This window comes from Triticum dicoccoides, chromosome 1A (genome assembly GCF_002162155.2).
Source record: "Triticum dicoccoides isolate Atlit2015 ecotype Zavitan chromosome 1A, WEW_v2.0, whole genome shotgun sequence".
Lineage (NCBI taxonomy): Eukaryota > Viridiplantae > Streptophyta > Magnoliopsida > Poales > Poaceae > Triticum > Triticum dicoccoides.
This window is the reverse complement of record NC_041380.1, coordinates 537,401,068-537,418,771: the sequence shown is the minus strand read 5'-3', so window position 1 is coordinate 537,418,771 and position 17,704 is coordinate 537,401,068. Positions and strand designations below refer to the sequence as shown.

At 45.5% G+C, this 17,704-nt stretch overlaps 1 long non-coding RNA gene and 1 pseudogene across 1 annotated transcript in view; one reads left to right on the top strand and one right to left on the bottom strand.

Moving 5' to 3' along the window:
- The window catches only part of LOC119286922, a 5,790-nt gene extending 3,834 nt beyond the window's left edge, over window positions 1–1,956 (top strand). The window contains exons 3-4 of the long non-coding RNA XR_005140707.1: window positions 1,293–1,385; window positions 1,612–1,956. This is a non-coding gene — a long non-coding RNA (uncharacterized LOC119286922). The remainder of the gene's footprint in view (window positions 1–1,292; window positions 1,386–1,611) is intronic.
- A 4,553-nt stretch (window positions 1,957–6,509) lies between these two features.
- On the bottom strand, window positions 6,510–8,141 carry LOC119286903 (annotated as a pseudogene).
- Between the last annotated feature and the right edge of the window lie 9,563 nt (window positions 8,142–17,704).

Below are 17,704 nucleotides of genomic sequence, written 5' to 3'. Positions count from 1 at the left end.
TTCATTCAAGATATCTTAAGGAGAAATTTGGTTTTTGGTGAACTGAAACAATATACCAATAAAAATTTAGCGCTTGGCTGTACATATGAATGTTAACTTTGTTAAAATAATTCTCCCTTTATAAGAGAAGATTTCTTAGTTCAAATATTTTTTTTGAAAAAATATAGTATTTTCCTGACAAACCTTTTGATTCCTCAACATCCATATCTCAGAAGGATAATAGTGGTGTGTTTATGTTGCTTTGGGTCTCTTATCACTCGGATCATTCATCAGAAAAATATTTAAAAAATAATTCTATTTTGACGTTTCCTTTGTGTTCATTGTTCCATCATAGTAGTTTAGGTTCACATGAAACCAGACCATATGTTTCAGTTTCACTCTTTGGACCATGATGGTGGTGTGCAAGGTGGACTAGATCGTAATGCTAAAAGAATCAATGGAGGTTATTGGATAGCTTTTAGATTCTCCAAAAAATAATCTAGCAGATGGATGATCCTATTATCACGTATGATGGTGGTGCGCAAGGAAATGGAGCAGCATGATGGTAGCTAATGCTGTTATTTTCACATGTAAGATGTATGAGCTTCAGTTTGTCATGCTATTATCATGTATAGTCAAAAATGATTAGTTTAATCGGAATTTAGAGTTTCATTCTTAGTTCTCTGAAATATTGTTTTTATATGTAATTCCTGCAGAGTGTAGTATATTGGGAGCCAAGGCCGAGTAGCAAGCCATGTGTCACCGCAAGGACAGGAGCGAGATTTAATTAATTGTATTTGCAAGTTTTGGTAGTCCCTTCTTGTTTTCCTGGTCATCTCACAGGTTTTATCACTTACATTTCCTTCTATGGTGGTCTGATCATTGTACTTTGGGACATTGTACTTTTAGGACGTAATGTGCACTTCTGGTTGTTGTTTTAAATTGCTCATGTCTTGATATGTCTTTCAAATTCTTGACATCTGCGCCAGTAGCCTAAACCTCCATGGCATGCTCCATCGGAGTATTTTGTTTGTTGCACAATTTTCAAGTGCGACCTTCCAATTTATTTTGTTGTAAGTATAAGGTTTGGCACCTCAGATAAGTTCTCGAAATACCAATGTCATATTTCAATTAGAAAATAAGATTTAGTTTGATCATGCATGCAATTGTAATAACCCTACTTTGAGCTTTTATGTACTGGTTTAAATAGTTAAATCTTCTAGATTCTTTTGCATATTTTCTTGGAATTATACTATGAGAGCATCTTAGTTTTCACTAAGTGATAAAATACATTTTCTATTTCCGTAATACAGGTCATTAGTGGTCACTTGGGATGGGTGCGATCTGTAGCATTTGATCCAGGGAACAAATGGTTTTGTCCTGGTTTTGCTGATAGGACAATAACGGTAAGCCCCACAACCTGCATTCCTTTCATACAAATTTAAGATGAATTCATGTATACATGCAAGTAGTTGATACAACAACCTATTAGTTACTCGGATGCTTGCTCTATTGGTGTCTGCATTTTTTAATGTTACATGCATCTATTTTTATTACATAACTTTTTTCAGCTGCGGGACTCCACGTTGATGTGCTTTTTACCTTAACATTTTATTATCTGATTTTGTTTAGGCAAGGAAGAAGGTTGCAGAGCATGGATGGATGTGAAAAGGAAGAGGATGGATGAGAGAGGAGAGAAGAGGGGTGAAAGAGGATACAGATGGAAAGAGGGAGAAGGACAGGGTGGGGGCGCTTCTTAAGGATTATTGTCGACTGATTTCATACTCTCTTATAAATTCATGGTTAGCTAGGTAAACCTTTTGTACAACAGCTCTTGTTCAAAAGGAAGTTTGATTTTTTGGCTTCTTATTTTAGGTCAATATCAAGAACAGTTTAGTTAATTTAGTTTAATGTTTATGTTTGAAATTGACTTTTACCATTCTGGTTGAATGGGGGTGTTGATAGAAGAGATTGCGAGTCGGGTACGGAGATGCCAACATTGTATTAGGGGCAGATAGATTTAAGTTCCATCTTATGTCCATGAGGATAGGATCACTATTAAATCATTAGAATAAGTCTGCTCCTGTTGCAACGCACGGGCAATGAGAGAAATGTGATGTCCATGTGAGTATCTAAAGGTAACAAGTTATACATGATTAGTATTGTGCACGAGCTACTCGTGAGTCAATTGAATTTTGAATCTTTGCAAGTTGATTTTTGGGAGAACACAAGTGCAACCTAAGGCCGAAGTCGTTGATGGCACTACGAGATGCAATGGCGATGCCGAAGGCGTCGATGGCACTGCAAGGCTGAGCCCTCGTAGGAGACAAGGACGACACTTCGAGCGGTAGTGAGGAGTGGCGTCATAGTCGGAGGCGAGGAAGAAGGTTTGTAGGGGTGCGGTGGTTCACCGGAAAAATCTGGTCGCTAGGCGGTAGTGAGGAGTGGCGTCACAGTCGGAGGCAAGGAAGAAGGTTCATATGGGTGCGGTGGTTCACCGGAAAAATCTGGCCGCTAGGCTGGTTCAGAGGGTTGGTCGGGGGTGGCGGTCGCGGCTAGCGGATCGGCGGGCGGTGTTTGGCTGTTAAGGAGGAAGAAGCCCAAGGTAGAAGACAAACAACAACCATTCGATAAAGATCCAACGTTGCTCAAGCAGTGGCGTCATAGTCGAAGGCGGGAAGAGGGTTGACAGGTGTGGGTGGGGGTGCGATAGCTCGCTGAAAAAATCTGGTTACCGGGGTCGTCCACAGGGATAGTCGAGGGTGGCGACAGGGGAGGGCAGGGAAGCAACGCGGTCGGGGGTGGTGGCGATGGGTGGATCAGCCGGTTGTAGTTGGCGGTTCAGTAGGAAGAAGAGGTCAGGGGTAGAGGATAAACAACAACCATCCGACTAAAGACCCAACAACCCTCATAAATCAACTTTGCATCAAATTTTCATAGTCTGACATATAACTGACACCCTTAATACCGAGATATTTAGAATATTTTTGATCATATTTATATGAAAAAATATCATCTTATGCAATACTAAAGTTATACATTATAAAAATTAAACTCGTGATGTGCATCTAATGATATTGATTCCGTATTGTGATTTTTTTTGTATTTTCTATAAAGTTGGTAAACTTTACAAAGTTTGACTTTAGACAAATCTTATATGCGAGTAAAAGGACCGGAGGGAGTACTATGTTGCTTTCTACATGTCTTCTTATGGCCTTATTAAAGATCTTCATTTCTATGGGTTTAAACACAAGATGTTATTTTTGTAGCACATTTCTGATAAGTTTTTCTTCTATAAAGCTATAATTTCAACCACATTCTAAAATATAAATGGGATTTAGTGATAAGTAATCATTGTGTGTGTTCATAATCTGTCAGACACGACAACGTTCATGTCGAGTGTGTTCTAGAAATGTTCTTTGATAAATATGTTTTTAGCTATTAATATTTTAGTACGGTTGTAAATTTATCAATTCACATATCACTTCGATAAACAATTTTTAGTTGGGAGAATCAAGAAAGAAAGAAAAGAAGAGCGCTTCAAGGGTAAAAAGGTAGTTGTCGATGCAGCCCGTTGCAACACACGTGCATCCCATCGTGCAACATGGTAAGTAAAGTATTTTGTTTATTGTTATCATGGTTTATTGTTGTTTCTAATAGCTCCACTTGTAGATCGATCTTCCCTATGCATTCATCGGCCGATACATCTTGTACGTCATCGACAAAGAGGCACGTCGTCTATATATTATGAACCCTATTCAAACATCACAATCGTGAGAGGATAAAAATTTGAGGCATGCACTGAAATTAAAAAGTTTTGCAAGGGATTTCAAAGAAGCACTCAAAATAAAGCTGTCTGGTTGGAATTCGGATATATCTAAATGGCAATGTTTATTTCCGTTTAGTATTCCAACGAGTATAGATGGTAATGAATTCATAAGAAAAACTTTTATTTTTGTTATCACTATATTTTTTATTTATTAATTTAAAAAATTGCAGGAATGTGTTTGCCTATTTTGTTTTTCATTTATGCTCTGGTGGAACGGTAAAGAATTGGTCAAGCCGGTTTGCACGGTGAGTATTGTCCGTTACATGTTTTAAAACCTTTTGCGTGAACTTCTCATACTAACTATATATATTTGTTTGTGCAGAATGGGTATGAGTTGAGGAAGCAGTTTTTACTATACTTACTAAAACATCGTGGGAATGAAGCTAAAGAAAACTTTCCAGATATTGTGAAAAAATTTCTTAAGCGCATCATCTAGATATTGATAGTTTTGTAACAGATGTTTAGTTCGAATATCGCTCAGTTTGTTACATGGACATGTTGTTAATCTTTAGTTTTGTTATCAATTTACATTACAAAATTGGACTTCAATTATTCAATAATTGTGTTTGTGTTATATTGTTTGTACATATGAAATTTAACATGTAACTTTTGCAAACTATTTTAAGAGCCCGTGGCAACGCACGGGCATTTTACTAGTATTCGTAAAGATTCAGTTATAACTTCTTGTTGTGCTAAAAAGAAAGTTATAAATTGTTGTAAAAAATTAGTTGTAACTTCAACTCATAACTCGTGAAAATAATAATAATACTATAAATAGTTAATATAAACTAGGCTATCAACTAGACCCGCTACCACTCCAACATCAGTGACATCACCGCCGCCGCCATGGTTTTGGTTACACTATCACCACTCCAACATCGGTGAACATCAGTTGCACGGAGAAGGAAATGTGGCCGGCGAGCCACCCGATTTAGCAGCAGGGCCGTGTAGAGACAAGATCTCAGAGAGCGGCAGCGCGAGGGGAAAGATGCAGAAGCGTCTTCTCGATGTGGAGGGAAGGAAGTGCGGAAGACAGAGGAATGGACGATACGAAAATAATTAACACTTACTCTAACATAGTCCATGTATGCTAAAGAGGTTTTACGGCAATGATCAAGGGAGACTTAAGGCCTGGCGACACCCCGCTAGCCTCAACAACCTCAAACGAGTATGGATCCTACCACCCGGCAGCTCTCAGTCGAAATGGTACATCATGTTGGCTAACGTGAGCTCAGCGAGGCGCGTCCCAAAGGCCATACCGAGGCACCCCCTGTTCCCCGCGCCAAACGGTAGGAGCCGGGGGTCCTTGCCATTGTAGTCGATGGTTCTGCCCGGCCTTTTGTGTTAAACGGCAGGAAAGAAGTGCGGTAGACAGATATATGTACGATGCAGATCCGCCGACGCGTGATGCTTTCGGCCACAACGCAAAATTCATACCATTCACCGGTTAACTTTCTTCCATATTGATTACCGCCAACGATCTCATTTGATTTGGGTCCGGTCAGAGGCACCCGTCCCTCCCGTCCCCGCGTCGCCCCTAGGACGACTCGGGGGAGTCTAGGGTTTTCCCCGGCCACCTCCCCCCACCCCCCTCGCTGCCACCGAAGACGAACACCGGAAAAGCCCGCGCGGGCGCCGTGGAAGGTGGCGGCGGGGTCTTCGGCGCTTCTTCGCGGAGGCCATCGAATCCAGGGGCGGCGGCCCCTGCCGGCGTGGCGTGCGGCGTGCCTGAGGATTCTGTCGTGAGGACGGCGAGCCGCAGGCGTGCCAGATCTGGAGGTATTGCCCCCTCCCTTCCATGCATCCCTTCCCAGTCCCCGGTTCAATTTGGATCTTGCCGGATCCAACTCTGGTGTGTTCTGGTGAAGTAGATCGGTGTCCGGGGGAAACCTTGGCCGCCTTGGCTGGCCGGCAGCGGCGACGTCGCTTTTTGGCGCCGCTGCTGAGGGCACCATCTCTCCACTCCGACCCATGTCCGGGTGAAAGCCCAAGATCCGATGCAGATCGGGCGTCGGCGGCGCCCCGTGCACCGTAACCTTCCTGGAGGCGACGCCAAGGACATTGGGATCGAATGAAAGGGTCTGCAGGTGAGGGGTGGGGGTGTGATGCCTCCCTTTTGGTGGAGCGGTGTTTCGTTCTACATATTCTTGGCGGCGGCTCTTGGCGGCATGGACCAGCGGAGGCTTGGCGTCAGATGTGTGGTGACGGACATGCGCAGGAGGTCGACGCTGTCTGGCGTCGTGGTGGCGTCGGCGGCAGCGAGACCGGGCAAGGCCAATGCAACAGTACAACTATGAAGATGGATATGTGGCAGGTGGCTGCGGCGGCCTCATACTCGGCAGGCGTCCTGGTTGAGGAGCACGCCGGACTGGTGGGTGTCCATACCCGGCAGGCGTCCTGGTTGGGATGTCAGGTCTTAAATGTTAGGTTTGGCTGCAAGGTCTGTTTGGTATTAGGCCCAGACCATCAGTGCCCCTTCATCAGTTAGATAGGAGTAGCGACATAAGTTGCAAAGATGGTGGCTTTAGTTTTACTGTTGTACGACTTTGTAAGATTTTGTGTTAATAATTAATAAATTGGCCATATGCATGGTCCAGATGCAGTGACAGGGGTTCCTTCTTTTCTAAAAAAAAACTTTCTTCCTTATTTAATTGCTCCGGGAGAACTAATTAGCACTTACTATAGCATTGTCCATGTATGCTTACAGAGGTTTTACTGCAAGGATCAAGGCAGAATTAAGGCCTGGCGACACCCCGCTAGCCTCAACAACCTCAAACGAGTCCGGATCCTGGCCACCCGGCAGCTCCCAGTCAAAATGGTACATCATGTTGGCCAACGTGAGCTCTGCGAGGCGCGTCCCAAAGGCCATACCGGGGCACCCCCTCCTGGCCTCCTCCCTGCGCCGAACGGTAGAAACCGAGGGTCCTTGCCATTGTAGTCGATGGTCCTGCCGAGGAACCTTTCTGGCCCGATGGCCCACGTATTGACCATGACCCGGGTCTTTGCCGGGATGTCGTAACCCTGCAGCTGCGCATCCTGAATTGACTCGCGTGGGATGAGGAGCTGCACCACCGGGTGTAGCCGCAATGTTTCTTTCATGGCCGCCTGCAGGAGGTTCATCTTGTCCAGCTCCGCCTCCTCCATGGTCACCTGCAACCTGTCTCACCTGTGATTGCACCTTTGCCATTTCTCTTGGATTCTTAACGAGCTCGGCCATGGTCCATTCTATCGTCTTGTAGGTCGTGTCGGTGCCTGCTATGAACATGTCCTGCACATGCAATACAATACCAAGATAATTAAGCTCAAGCATGTGCTGGCTGCTCCTACTCCTGGTGGCAGTTGGTGCTATGCTGCTAACTGCTAATCTACCAACCAGTTCTTGTTCTCGAATTAGTATACCATATATATATACTTACCAAGATGACTCCCTTGACATCAACCCTGTCCAGTTTAAACCCCTGGTCACCCTCCTTCGATCGAGAGCACGTCGTCCAGGAGGTCCCGAGCCTCGCCGTCCTTGCCTGGGTCCCCCTCATGCTCGGTGATGGTCCTCTCCATAATACTGTCGAGCTTGGCCGCCATCCTCTTCGCCCTCGCGTCGAGCCCCGTCGCCCAGTCCACCAGCCACCCTAGTCTCGGGAACACGTCGCTCACGGCTATCGTGCCGAGCAGTTCAGTGAGCTCCTTCATCATGTCGCGGACCTTGGCCGGCTCCACGCCGCCAAGTTTGTGCCCGAAAGCCGCCCTCAAGATCACGGAGTAGGTTAGGGTGATTATGAGCTCGGTGACGTTGACTCCCGGGCGTTTGCCGCCATCCTCCTGGGCGGCACTGGCAGCCGCGGACCCGTTCCACGAAGCGCGCGACCTCCTCCTCCCGGAGGGCGCGGAAGGAGTCGACCCGCTTCACGCTGAGGAGGTGCACCACGGCGATGCGGCGGAGCTGGCGCCAGCGCTCGCTGTAGGCGCTGAAGCCGACGTCCCTGCGGCCGTAGAGCGTGCCCCGGGCCGTGTACTGCTGCGGGCGGCTGCAGAAGACGTTGTCCTGGGTCCTGAGCACCGCCTCGGCGAGCGAGGCCGAGGAGACCACGATGGCCCGCACGGAGCCGAGGCGGAGGAACATGAGCGGCCCGTGGCGCCGCGCGAGAGCCTCCAGCGTCCGGTGAGGGCGGCCCCGCCCGAGCTGGTGCAGGTTGCCGGTGATGGGCAGCCCAGGCGGCGAAGGCGGCTGCGCACTCCGGCGGCCATATCCGAAGCCTCTGAGGAGGACGGTGAAGCAAGATACCACAAAGAGGAGGCAGAGGGCTAGGGTAGAGTCGAGCTCAAGAGATGCCATCAACGCTAGCTAGCAGAGCGGAACAGATGCAGCACGTGTGTGCAGCTACCACATAGCTAGCGCTCAACTTAAAGCGCGCGTGCCGGCCGTTGCCTAATGTGGATCGAGATAAGCTGAGCACAGGCTCCACACAAGACAAATTTCGCCTGATATGGATACGCACCGCTGAAGAATGTGCGGCGTGGTGAGATGTCGGCACGACCGGACATTGCGATGAGCTTTGCGATGGACACGCATTGTTGTGGTTAGCACGTAGCAAGCCACTCCGTCGTCCTCCATCCTCGATCGTCGTTCCATGCGCGGCTCTGACACAAGTCTGCGCCGGTCCTTCGTGTAGCTTCCGTGCGTGCTAACCACAACAATGCGTGTCCATCGCAACGCTCATTGCGAAGATGATGCCCAAAAGGCTGGCACCCCTCATGAATGACCTTGTCTCACAAGTTCAGAGTGCTTTCATCAAGAAGAGATGTATTCATGATAATTTCATGTACGTGCGCAACCTTGCTAAACGCTTGCATTGCAACAACACCCCTGCTCTCCTGTTCAAGCTCGACATCAAGAAAGCGTTTGACTCGGTGCGTTGGGACTACCTCCTAGACTTGCTCAATCACCTTGGTTTCCCTCCCCAGTTTCGTGGCTGGGTGTCTGCTCTTTTGTCTAGGGCCTCTTCACGTGTCTTGCTCAATGGTGTGCCGGGCGACCCCTTCAGGCTTGGGCGTGGGCTGAGGCAAGGAGAGACCCCCTGTCTCCCCTTCTCTTTGTGCTGGTCATTGATCCTTTGCATCACATCCTTGAGAAGGCCACATCACAAGGTCACCTCCATCCCATTGGCGGACGGGCTATGCCAATCCGGGCTTCCCTCTACGCGGACGATGCTGCGGTTTTTATTGCGCCACTCAAGGCGGACGTCAGTTTCTTTGCCGACACCCTCAAGAGCTTGGTTGCCCCAATTAGATGTGACAATGTGGACCTTCCGGATATTCTTCAATCCTTCCCAGCTCAAGGAACCACCTTCCCGATGAAATATCTTGGTTTACCACTGTCAGTGAAGCGCCTGAAAAGAATTCACTTCCAGCCTCTCGAGGACAAGATCGCGGCCCAGCTCACACCTTGGATGGGCAAGCATGTTGCTGCCCCCGGAAGGATGGTTCTTGTTAAGTCTGTCATCACGGCCATCGCTATCTATTATATGATGGCTCTAATCTTCCGGTGGAAGTTTTGAAAAAGATTGATGCCCTCTGACGTGCCTACCTCTGGGCTGGTTGTGACAAGGTCACGGGAGGGAAATGTAAGGTCAACTGGGCGCAAGTCTGCAGGCCCAAGCTACATGGCGGTCTTGGGATTCTAAACCTTGGCAAGTTTGCGGTTGCACTCCGTCTCCGTTGGCTGTGGTTCAAGGCAAGACCCGCTCAAGCCTTGGTCGGGCTTGGGTACCCCTTGCGACAACAATGATCGAAACATATTCGTGTCGGCCTCCAAGGTTCTGGTGGGTGATGGTCTCCGCGCAACTTTCTGGGAGTCAGCTTGGCTAGATGGCATAAGACCCAAAGACATTGCTCCCAAAATTTACATCTTCAATAAAAAGAATTGTTTAGTTCACAAGGCTTTGCTTAATGGCTACTGGATCTCCCAGGTGAAGGTTGCTTCGATTGTTTCCTCTGAACACATCGCCCAGTTTGCTGCGCTTTGGAAAAGACTCACCCACATCCAGCTAAACCCGGACATGCAAGACTCCATCACCTGGAAATTCACTGCTGATGGCCATTACTCCGCTGCCTCAGCATACAGGGCTCAGTTTATTGGATTGGTGGACACGGATATGAACCAAAATGTTTGGAAGAACTGGGCGCCCTCAAAGTGCAAATTTTTCGCGTGGCTTGTTATCAACAATAGGATTTGGACAGCTGACAGACTTCACCGTCGCGGATGGCCGAACTGTAACCTTTGTCCATTATGCCAACAAGTCCAGGAATCGGCGGCCCACCTTCTCTTTCAATGTCGATACACCATTCGGGTTTGGGGCATGATCAAATCTTGGCTTGCGCTCCACGATGTCCAGCCCAACGATTGGATTGATATGGTTTTAGTTAAGGATTGGTGGAGTCAGAATGCCACTAAGCAAACTCCATCGAGAAGGCCGCTTGTCTCCCTGATGATGCTTATCTCCTGGGAACTATGGAAGGAGCGAAACGTTAGAGTTTTCCGCAACACGGCCGTTCCGGTGAGAGTGTTGGTCGCCAAGATTAATGAGGAATGCTCGCTTTGGAGCCTTGCGGGAGCAAAACATTTGTGTAACATTATGTCGCGAGAGTGATGTACTGTATTTGGCCTTTGGCCACACATTGTTAACCTTCTCTCTTAATCAATGAAAATGGCAAATCTTTTGCCTAGTTTAAAAAAAACAATGCGTGTGGTGGTGGCGGACCTAGGAATTAAAGTTATGTGGGGCGAACGTTTGATGTCTAAATTTTTTGCGGTGCAAATGCAAATCTGTTGAAAAACTAGTAAACTTCTAGCATTGACTCTTGTCGCTTGAAATGCTCACTTATGCCACAATATGATCCCATAATTTCAATTTTCATACGAGACCCATCATTAAGCCAATCATCACCCATCTTGTTTAGAAGATATGTCTTTATAATATTCATGGCTGAGAAAACCCTCTCAATGGATGCAATTGCCACCGGTAATGTCGATGCAAGTCTAATGAGGCGATAAACCAATGGAAATACCAAATTAAGTGTGAGAGTTTCCTGTTGTTGCTGACCTGATGTTTCTATTCAACAGTCCAAACTGATGCCAACTAACATATCAAAGGAAGGAGACAAGAAGAGGATACATGTTGGCAGTCGTTGCTGTTAGAATGTGGTCGCTGTTGTCTGGTTGATCTGCCCGCACCATCTGTTGCCACTGCCGATCTGGGCACCAAAGCTACTACCCCTGCCACAGCCACAACTTCTTCGACAGCAGCAGCCTCAGCCTCGGCTTTTTCGAGGCAACAACTATTCCTACCCAATTTACCTCTTCATCGGAATCCATCACCAGCACTTCAACAATGGGCTGGGCGCGTGGGCGTGCGAGGCGTTTTGCGTCGGTGCAGCACCGCAAGGGCTAGGTCGTATGGGGAACAACTCGATGCGATTTCTGGATCGATTGAGGATTCGTTTTTTGTTTTGTTTATTTTAGAATTTTTATTTTCTATTTTCTATTTGTTTCTAATTTAATGTTCATCAGGGATATGCTCCCTAGAGCCAAAACTCCACTGCTTTTGGCCTGGGGATTCGTTTTTTGTTTGAGAATTTTGGTTTTTTCTATTGACGAAGGAAAGGGGTGACCTATTGTCTATTTGGGCCTATAGCCTGCAGTCCACTGGTCCAACTCTATTTCTCCCTCACTACCCCTTCGACCGACTGGCACATTAAGAAACAGAAACAGAAGTGTCTAAAAAACGAAACAAAAACAGAAAAAAAAAAAGAACATTCTGATGCCTACGGAGGAAAGATGTGTAGGTGGGGGTCGATCCTCCGCCGCCGGCGACCCGGGGCGACCGCCCCCGCTCGCCCCAATGGTAGGATCATATCGGAAATCTGCTCTCCACGCGCGCACCGTGCATATATGCATGGATTGTACATCGACATCGTTGTCCCCGTGCAACCATGCAAGATGCTGACCCGCCGGGGAAGAGGCGTCAAGACAATTTTGAGCGGTAGATGCAGGGTGTCCCTATATCTCGCCTTTAGCGAGTCTGGCTTCTCACTAGCGGAAGGGGCGAGCTAGTTGGGAAGGCCCACACACGCGGGAGGCTACAACCTCTTTTTCCTACTTTTTTTTACTTCTTTGGATTTCGTTTTTACTTTATTTTTGTAATTTTCTTTATACTTTGAAATATTTCAATATATTACAAAAAACTCTCTACAAAAACATTTGAAAAATGTTAAACAATTATTTAAAAATATTGAATAAGTATTTGAAAAATATTGAACAAGTACTTGAAAAAATGTTGAACATGTATATAAAAAAATTAATCAAGCATTTGAAAAAAATGTTGAACAAATATTTAAAAAAAAATCAAGCATTTGAGAAGTGTTAAATGTGTATATAAAAATGTTGACCATGTCTTCAAAAATAAAGAAAATGTATACAAATTGTTTTGGTCATGTATTCAAAAAATGTTAATGAAGCATTTCAAAGATATTAAAAATTTGTAATAGAAAGAATGTTGACCATATATTAAAAAAATGTTAAATTTGTATTGGAAAAATGTTAAATGTGTATTAGAAAAATTTTGTTCACATATACAAAAAAAAAGTAGTATGAGACCCAAAAAGAAACAAAGAAAATTGAAAAAGAAAAAATAAACCAAATAAAAAATGATAAAAATGAAAAAGGAATGAAAAAACAATATCTATAGAAGAAATGTTCATCACGTATTCAACAAATGTTAAACATGCACTAGAAAAATATTATATATATATATACCTAAAATGTTTGTAGAAAAATAGTAAAATCCAAGATAAAACCAAACAAAATATGGAGAAGGAATAAAGAAAATCAAACAATAAATGGAGAAGAAAAAAAGAAATAAAAAAATAGAAAAACAGAAAGAAAAAACAGAGAAAGAAACCCGTGAAAACAATGGAAAAAGCGACTTCATTCGCCTCAACTACAAAACTCGCCTTGTGCATATCAGGTGCAAGATGTGGGCGCAAAGATCACACTCCCATCATGTCTCCTCAAGATCATACCAGCCGACCCTGATTCATCCAACTGGAGAAGGCCCTACCAACGGATAAAGCGACCGTGTTCGCTGGTGGGCTCGCCATGCTAGCGAAAACAGTAGCCACCCTTTCATGCACGACCGGTCTTTCCTCCACCATTGGCATTTTCCCTTTGATGATTTCCTCCATGTTACACTTCTTGGATAGGTTAAGAGATTGCATGTAACTTTGAAGATAATCAGATGAAACCCGGGGAGACGGCACCTCCTTCCCATGCGCTAAAGCTGACCTCAATGACTAGATCCTTCAAATCAACATTATTGTACGATCCCTCATCTCTTCCCGACAATTAGTAAGAATGTTTAAAAGCTAGTCCTTGCCAGTATGAACTAGCATATCGTGACCAGGTAGCTTCCACATCCTGCGCATTTGTTCCCACAGTGCATGCGCATGATCGCATGTGACTAATGCGTGAAAGCTGCTTTCTTTGTTCTTGCCGCACACGGGACAGGTATCCTTCTTCGAAATGTGTCAATACTTCTTGCACGAATTTGTTGCCCCTGCACCCGAGACCACCTTCCAAGCCATTGTACACATTCTGAGGGGGACCCTGGACACCTCAAATGCATTGCCAGATAGGACGGTGGCTCGATGGATTCATGCTCGTCGCACCTGTCGCCATGGCATGGTTATGCTCCTCCATTGCCAAACGATAAGCACTCCTGATGGTAAACTGGCCGCTCTTCTCCGGAAACCAAGCAATAAAGTCCTGTCCATTCCGTAGAGAGGTTCGTATTTTGATTATCTCGCAAACATCCAAGTCCCAAAAATGTTCTCGAAGCCTTTGAACGTTCCATGCTCCATTTTCATCAAGAAAATCAGCAACCCAATTAAGTCTAAAATTTCTCTTCAGCGTGACCGGCCTATGATCATGACCCTATGGGATCTAGGGATCACACCATGTTTTAATTAAAGAATCATCTCCAACACGCCAAATAACACCTTGTTTCAGAAGGTCAAGTCCATGAAAAATTCCTTTCCAAACTGCCGACTGGCTAGTTGGGAAGACCGTGTACACTAGTGCCATTAGGGTAATATTTTGCCCTTAGTAAACGACCATGCCTCCTATAGCTTTAGGGTTTGGGTAGCATCATTTTTTGGGTAGCATCATTTTTTCCTAGCAAAGACAAGCCATCTTCGTTTTCCCATTCTCCACTCCCCATCAGTACTGTCTCATCATTCGGGTTAGATCATCACGGACTACAGCCGGCAAACAAAATACGCTCATAACATTTGGGGGTATAGCTTGCGCCACGGTCTTTATCAAAATTTCCTTGTTGCCCGAGGATAAGTATTGTTCACTCCAGTCTATGAGCTTCTTGTTGAGCCTGGCTTGTAACGTTTCAAATTGCAGTTTATGCATTCTTCTTTCAGGTACTAGCAGACCCAAATATTTTGGTTGAAACACATGATCCGTAACATCCAAAGTACTCTTCACCTATTCCGCCACCAAATATTTTGATAAGTTGACCCGTCGCTGAGGTATAAGTGTTCAACAAGCCTTTGACAATGCTTGCCTTCTGGCCAGATGCTTCAAATAGCAACATTGTGCCATCCGCAAATAATAGATGAGAGATCACTGGAGCCCCACGGCATATAGTAACTCCTCTAAATTCCCCTCTAGTTACTGATTTAGTAATAAGAGCAGACAGTGCATCAACAACAAAGAGGAATAAAAAAGGAGACAATGGGTCACCTTGGTGAAGATCCCTTGAAGGGGTAAAAGACTGAAGAAATTTTCCGTTAGACTTCACCGAATATTTAACTAACTTCACAAGCCATAATCAAATTAATCCATCCATAGAGAAGACCCATTTACCTATGGCTTGCTCCAGAAAACTCCAGTCCACACAATCATAAGCCTTTGAGAGATCCAACTTTTAAGCGCAAGCAACATGATTGTTTTTCAATGATTGTATATAATGAAGATATTTGAAAGCAATTATAAGATGTACTAGTATAAAATCACTCTGGTTCTCTAAAATCAATGATGTACATGCCAAATAAGATGTACTAGTATAAAATCACTCTGGTTCTCTAAAATCAAATCCGTGAGCAGCGAACGCAACCGATTAACCAAGCACTTTGAGACAATCTTATAAATAATGTTGCACAAACTTATTGGCCTAAAATCCTTTGGCCCCTTTGGATGAGGAACTTTCGGGATCAAGACAATAGCAGTATAATTCAGAACATCAGGCATTATTCCTGAGTTGAAAAATTCCAAAACCGCTGCAGTAATTTCAGATTTTAGCACTGTCCAGTTGTGCTGATAAAATCTCGCCGAAAAGCCATCTGATTCAGGTGCCTTTAAGGGCCCGATTTGAAAAAGCGCATCTGACACTTCGTCCACAGTAAACGGCGCACATAAAATGGTGTTCATGCCTTGCGTAACTTTCGGTGCTATGCACTCATGTATCACCTCGGGATTTAAAGTTGGATCCTTGGTGTATACTTCATTGAAGTAAGATGTTGCCATGTGTTTCATGTCCGATGGTGTGGTGCACCATGACCCATCAGAACGCCTTATCCGCTGCATGTAGTTTCTTCTTGCACGCCACTTAGCATGACGGTGGAGGTACGCCGTGTTCCGTTCCCCTTCCTTAAGCCATGCTATCCTAGAACGCTGCAACCACAACATCTCCTCGCCATAGAGGAGTTCATCTAATTGGTAAAAAAAGTCTGGTCAGTGCCCTGTCCGCATCACGAAGCTGCAGATTAGCTAGTTTTGTCCTTATTTTTGAATTTCAGTAGCAACATGACCAAAAATTTTCATTACACCTTGACCTCAAGCTGGTCATCATCTCCTTCAGTTCAGTGCGTCACGTACCGCGCCAAGATTACCAATTGGTCTTCTGTTCTTCCATGTTTGTTCCACCATGGCCGCCAATGCCGGGTGTCTTTCCCACATAATTTCATAACGTGAAGTAGCTCTAGCACGTTTAGGATCCACCTGTGATAGCCACACTAACACAGGACAGTGATCCGACCATGAAGAAGCTAAGTGCATCACCTGAGTGGTTGGAAAAGGTCTCTCCAAGCTTCATCCACACAAGTTCTGCCCAGCCGTACGCGTACGTTTCTACCACCATGTTGGCCATTATCATATGTGAACAGAATCCCCGAGAATCCAAGGTCCATGAGCTCACATGACATTAAACAGTCTCAAAACAAAATCAATTGATTTTCTGCATGTTGAGAACATGGGAAATGTTCATGTTGCCACATTGCCTCGTTGAAATCTCCACACACTAGCCACGGCTCTGTCGAGAATGATCGTAGACTAGTCAGATGATTCCACATACGGTAGTGGTTTTCAACCCGCGGCTCACCGTATACAAAAGTTGTTCTCCATGTCTTGGGCTCTTAGCACTCACTTTATCTCAACCACTCGCATGTCGATGTATCCTGTACAAGAATCTAACACGGTCACTTGTAGATTTTTGTCCCAGAATGGGGCGAGACCCCCAGTGAGACCATCACTAGACACACCATCAAAACCCTTCATCCGCAATCTCCACTTAAGTTTTTCCATCTTACTTCAGACTTGTCTTGCTTCATGCAGAAAAATCATCCATGGGGAATTGGATTTAGAGAGGGCCAAAACCTCAAGAACTGTCCGGCAGCTCCCCACCCCCGGCAGTTCCAGAATAAGGTATTCATTGCGTCTCGCGGTCCTCCTCGAGGGAGGCCACCGATCTATCACCCAAAACATCCTCAGAGCTGATACGAGCTCTCTTACTATTTACACTGCTTGTATGCGAATTCTGGTCTCCATCCTCACCATTGCCCTAGGTTAGAGATAGGATACCCACCGACTTACCAAGCTCCTCTACCCATTTAGCCTCGTTACCAATTTCCAGCGCTAATCTCTTCCTGGCCGATGGGTCTACCTGCATATGACTACTTCCAAATTTTGACGGGCTCATAGCAATATCCGTAACATCGGGATCCACCTTTGCTTTCCCTGCATTCTTTGGCCGGGAAAGGTTCTCATCTGGCTTCAACCCATTGTTTCTTTCGAACTGACCCTCTAACCGAGGTTTGTTTAAAGTGTCCGCATAGAGCCACACTACAAACTTCTTGTTCTTTTCCTCATGTACACCAGTACCACACTCCTTAACATCATGACCAATTAGTCCACAGACGCTGCAAAACCTTGCCAATTTTCCATACCGAACTAGGAACACCTGACATTCTTTTCCTCTAATAATGCTGACAAACTTAGTGAGGGAATGGCAAATATCATGGCGAACCCTGATCTAGACATAGTCACCATGGGTATTCCCATAGAGCCTCATCTCCATGATCTCTCCCGCGTTCTTAAGCAGTTGTACCACTATTCCCTTCTTACATAATCCATCTGGCAACTTGTGAATTTGGAGCCAGATCGGCATGAACACCATAGGAACTTCGTGTACTTTCATGAAACCATCATATGGAACCATCAATACTACCCAATTCCCGAATAGCCACGGCCCCTGCTCCACCATCCGCTCCCAATCGCCCAAGCAAGATGCCTGGACAACTAACAACTTGGGATTAACAAGACAAAACCGAACATGCTGCACTTGATTCCAGACAGCTCGCATGTCGCGGTAGAAATCAGCTTGACTAAATGACTAAAGGTTTTGTCCGTATGAACCTTGGCTAGGGCGAGCCGTCTCACACTTTCATTAATCTCTGGATCATCCTCATCAATTACTTGATCGTCCAAGGCTTCATCATTCAGATCGAGTTGCTCGAGAAAATCTCCAGGATCGGCGTTTATGCCCCCCCTCCCCC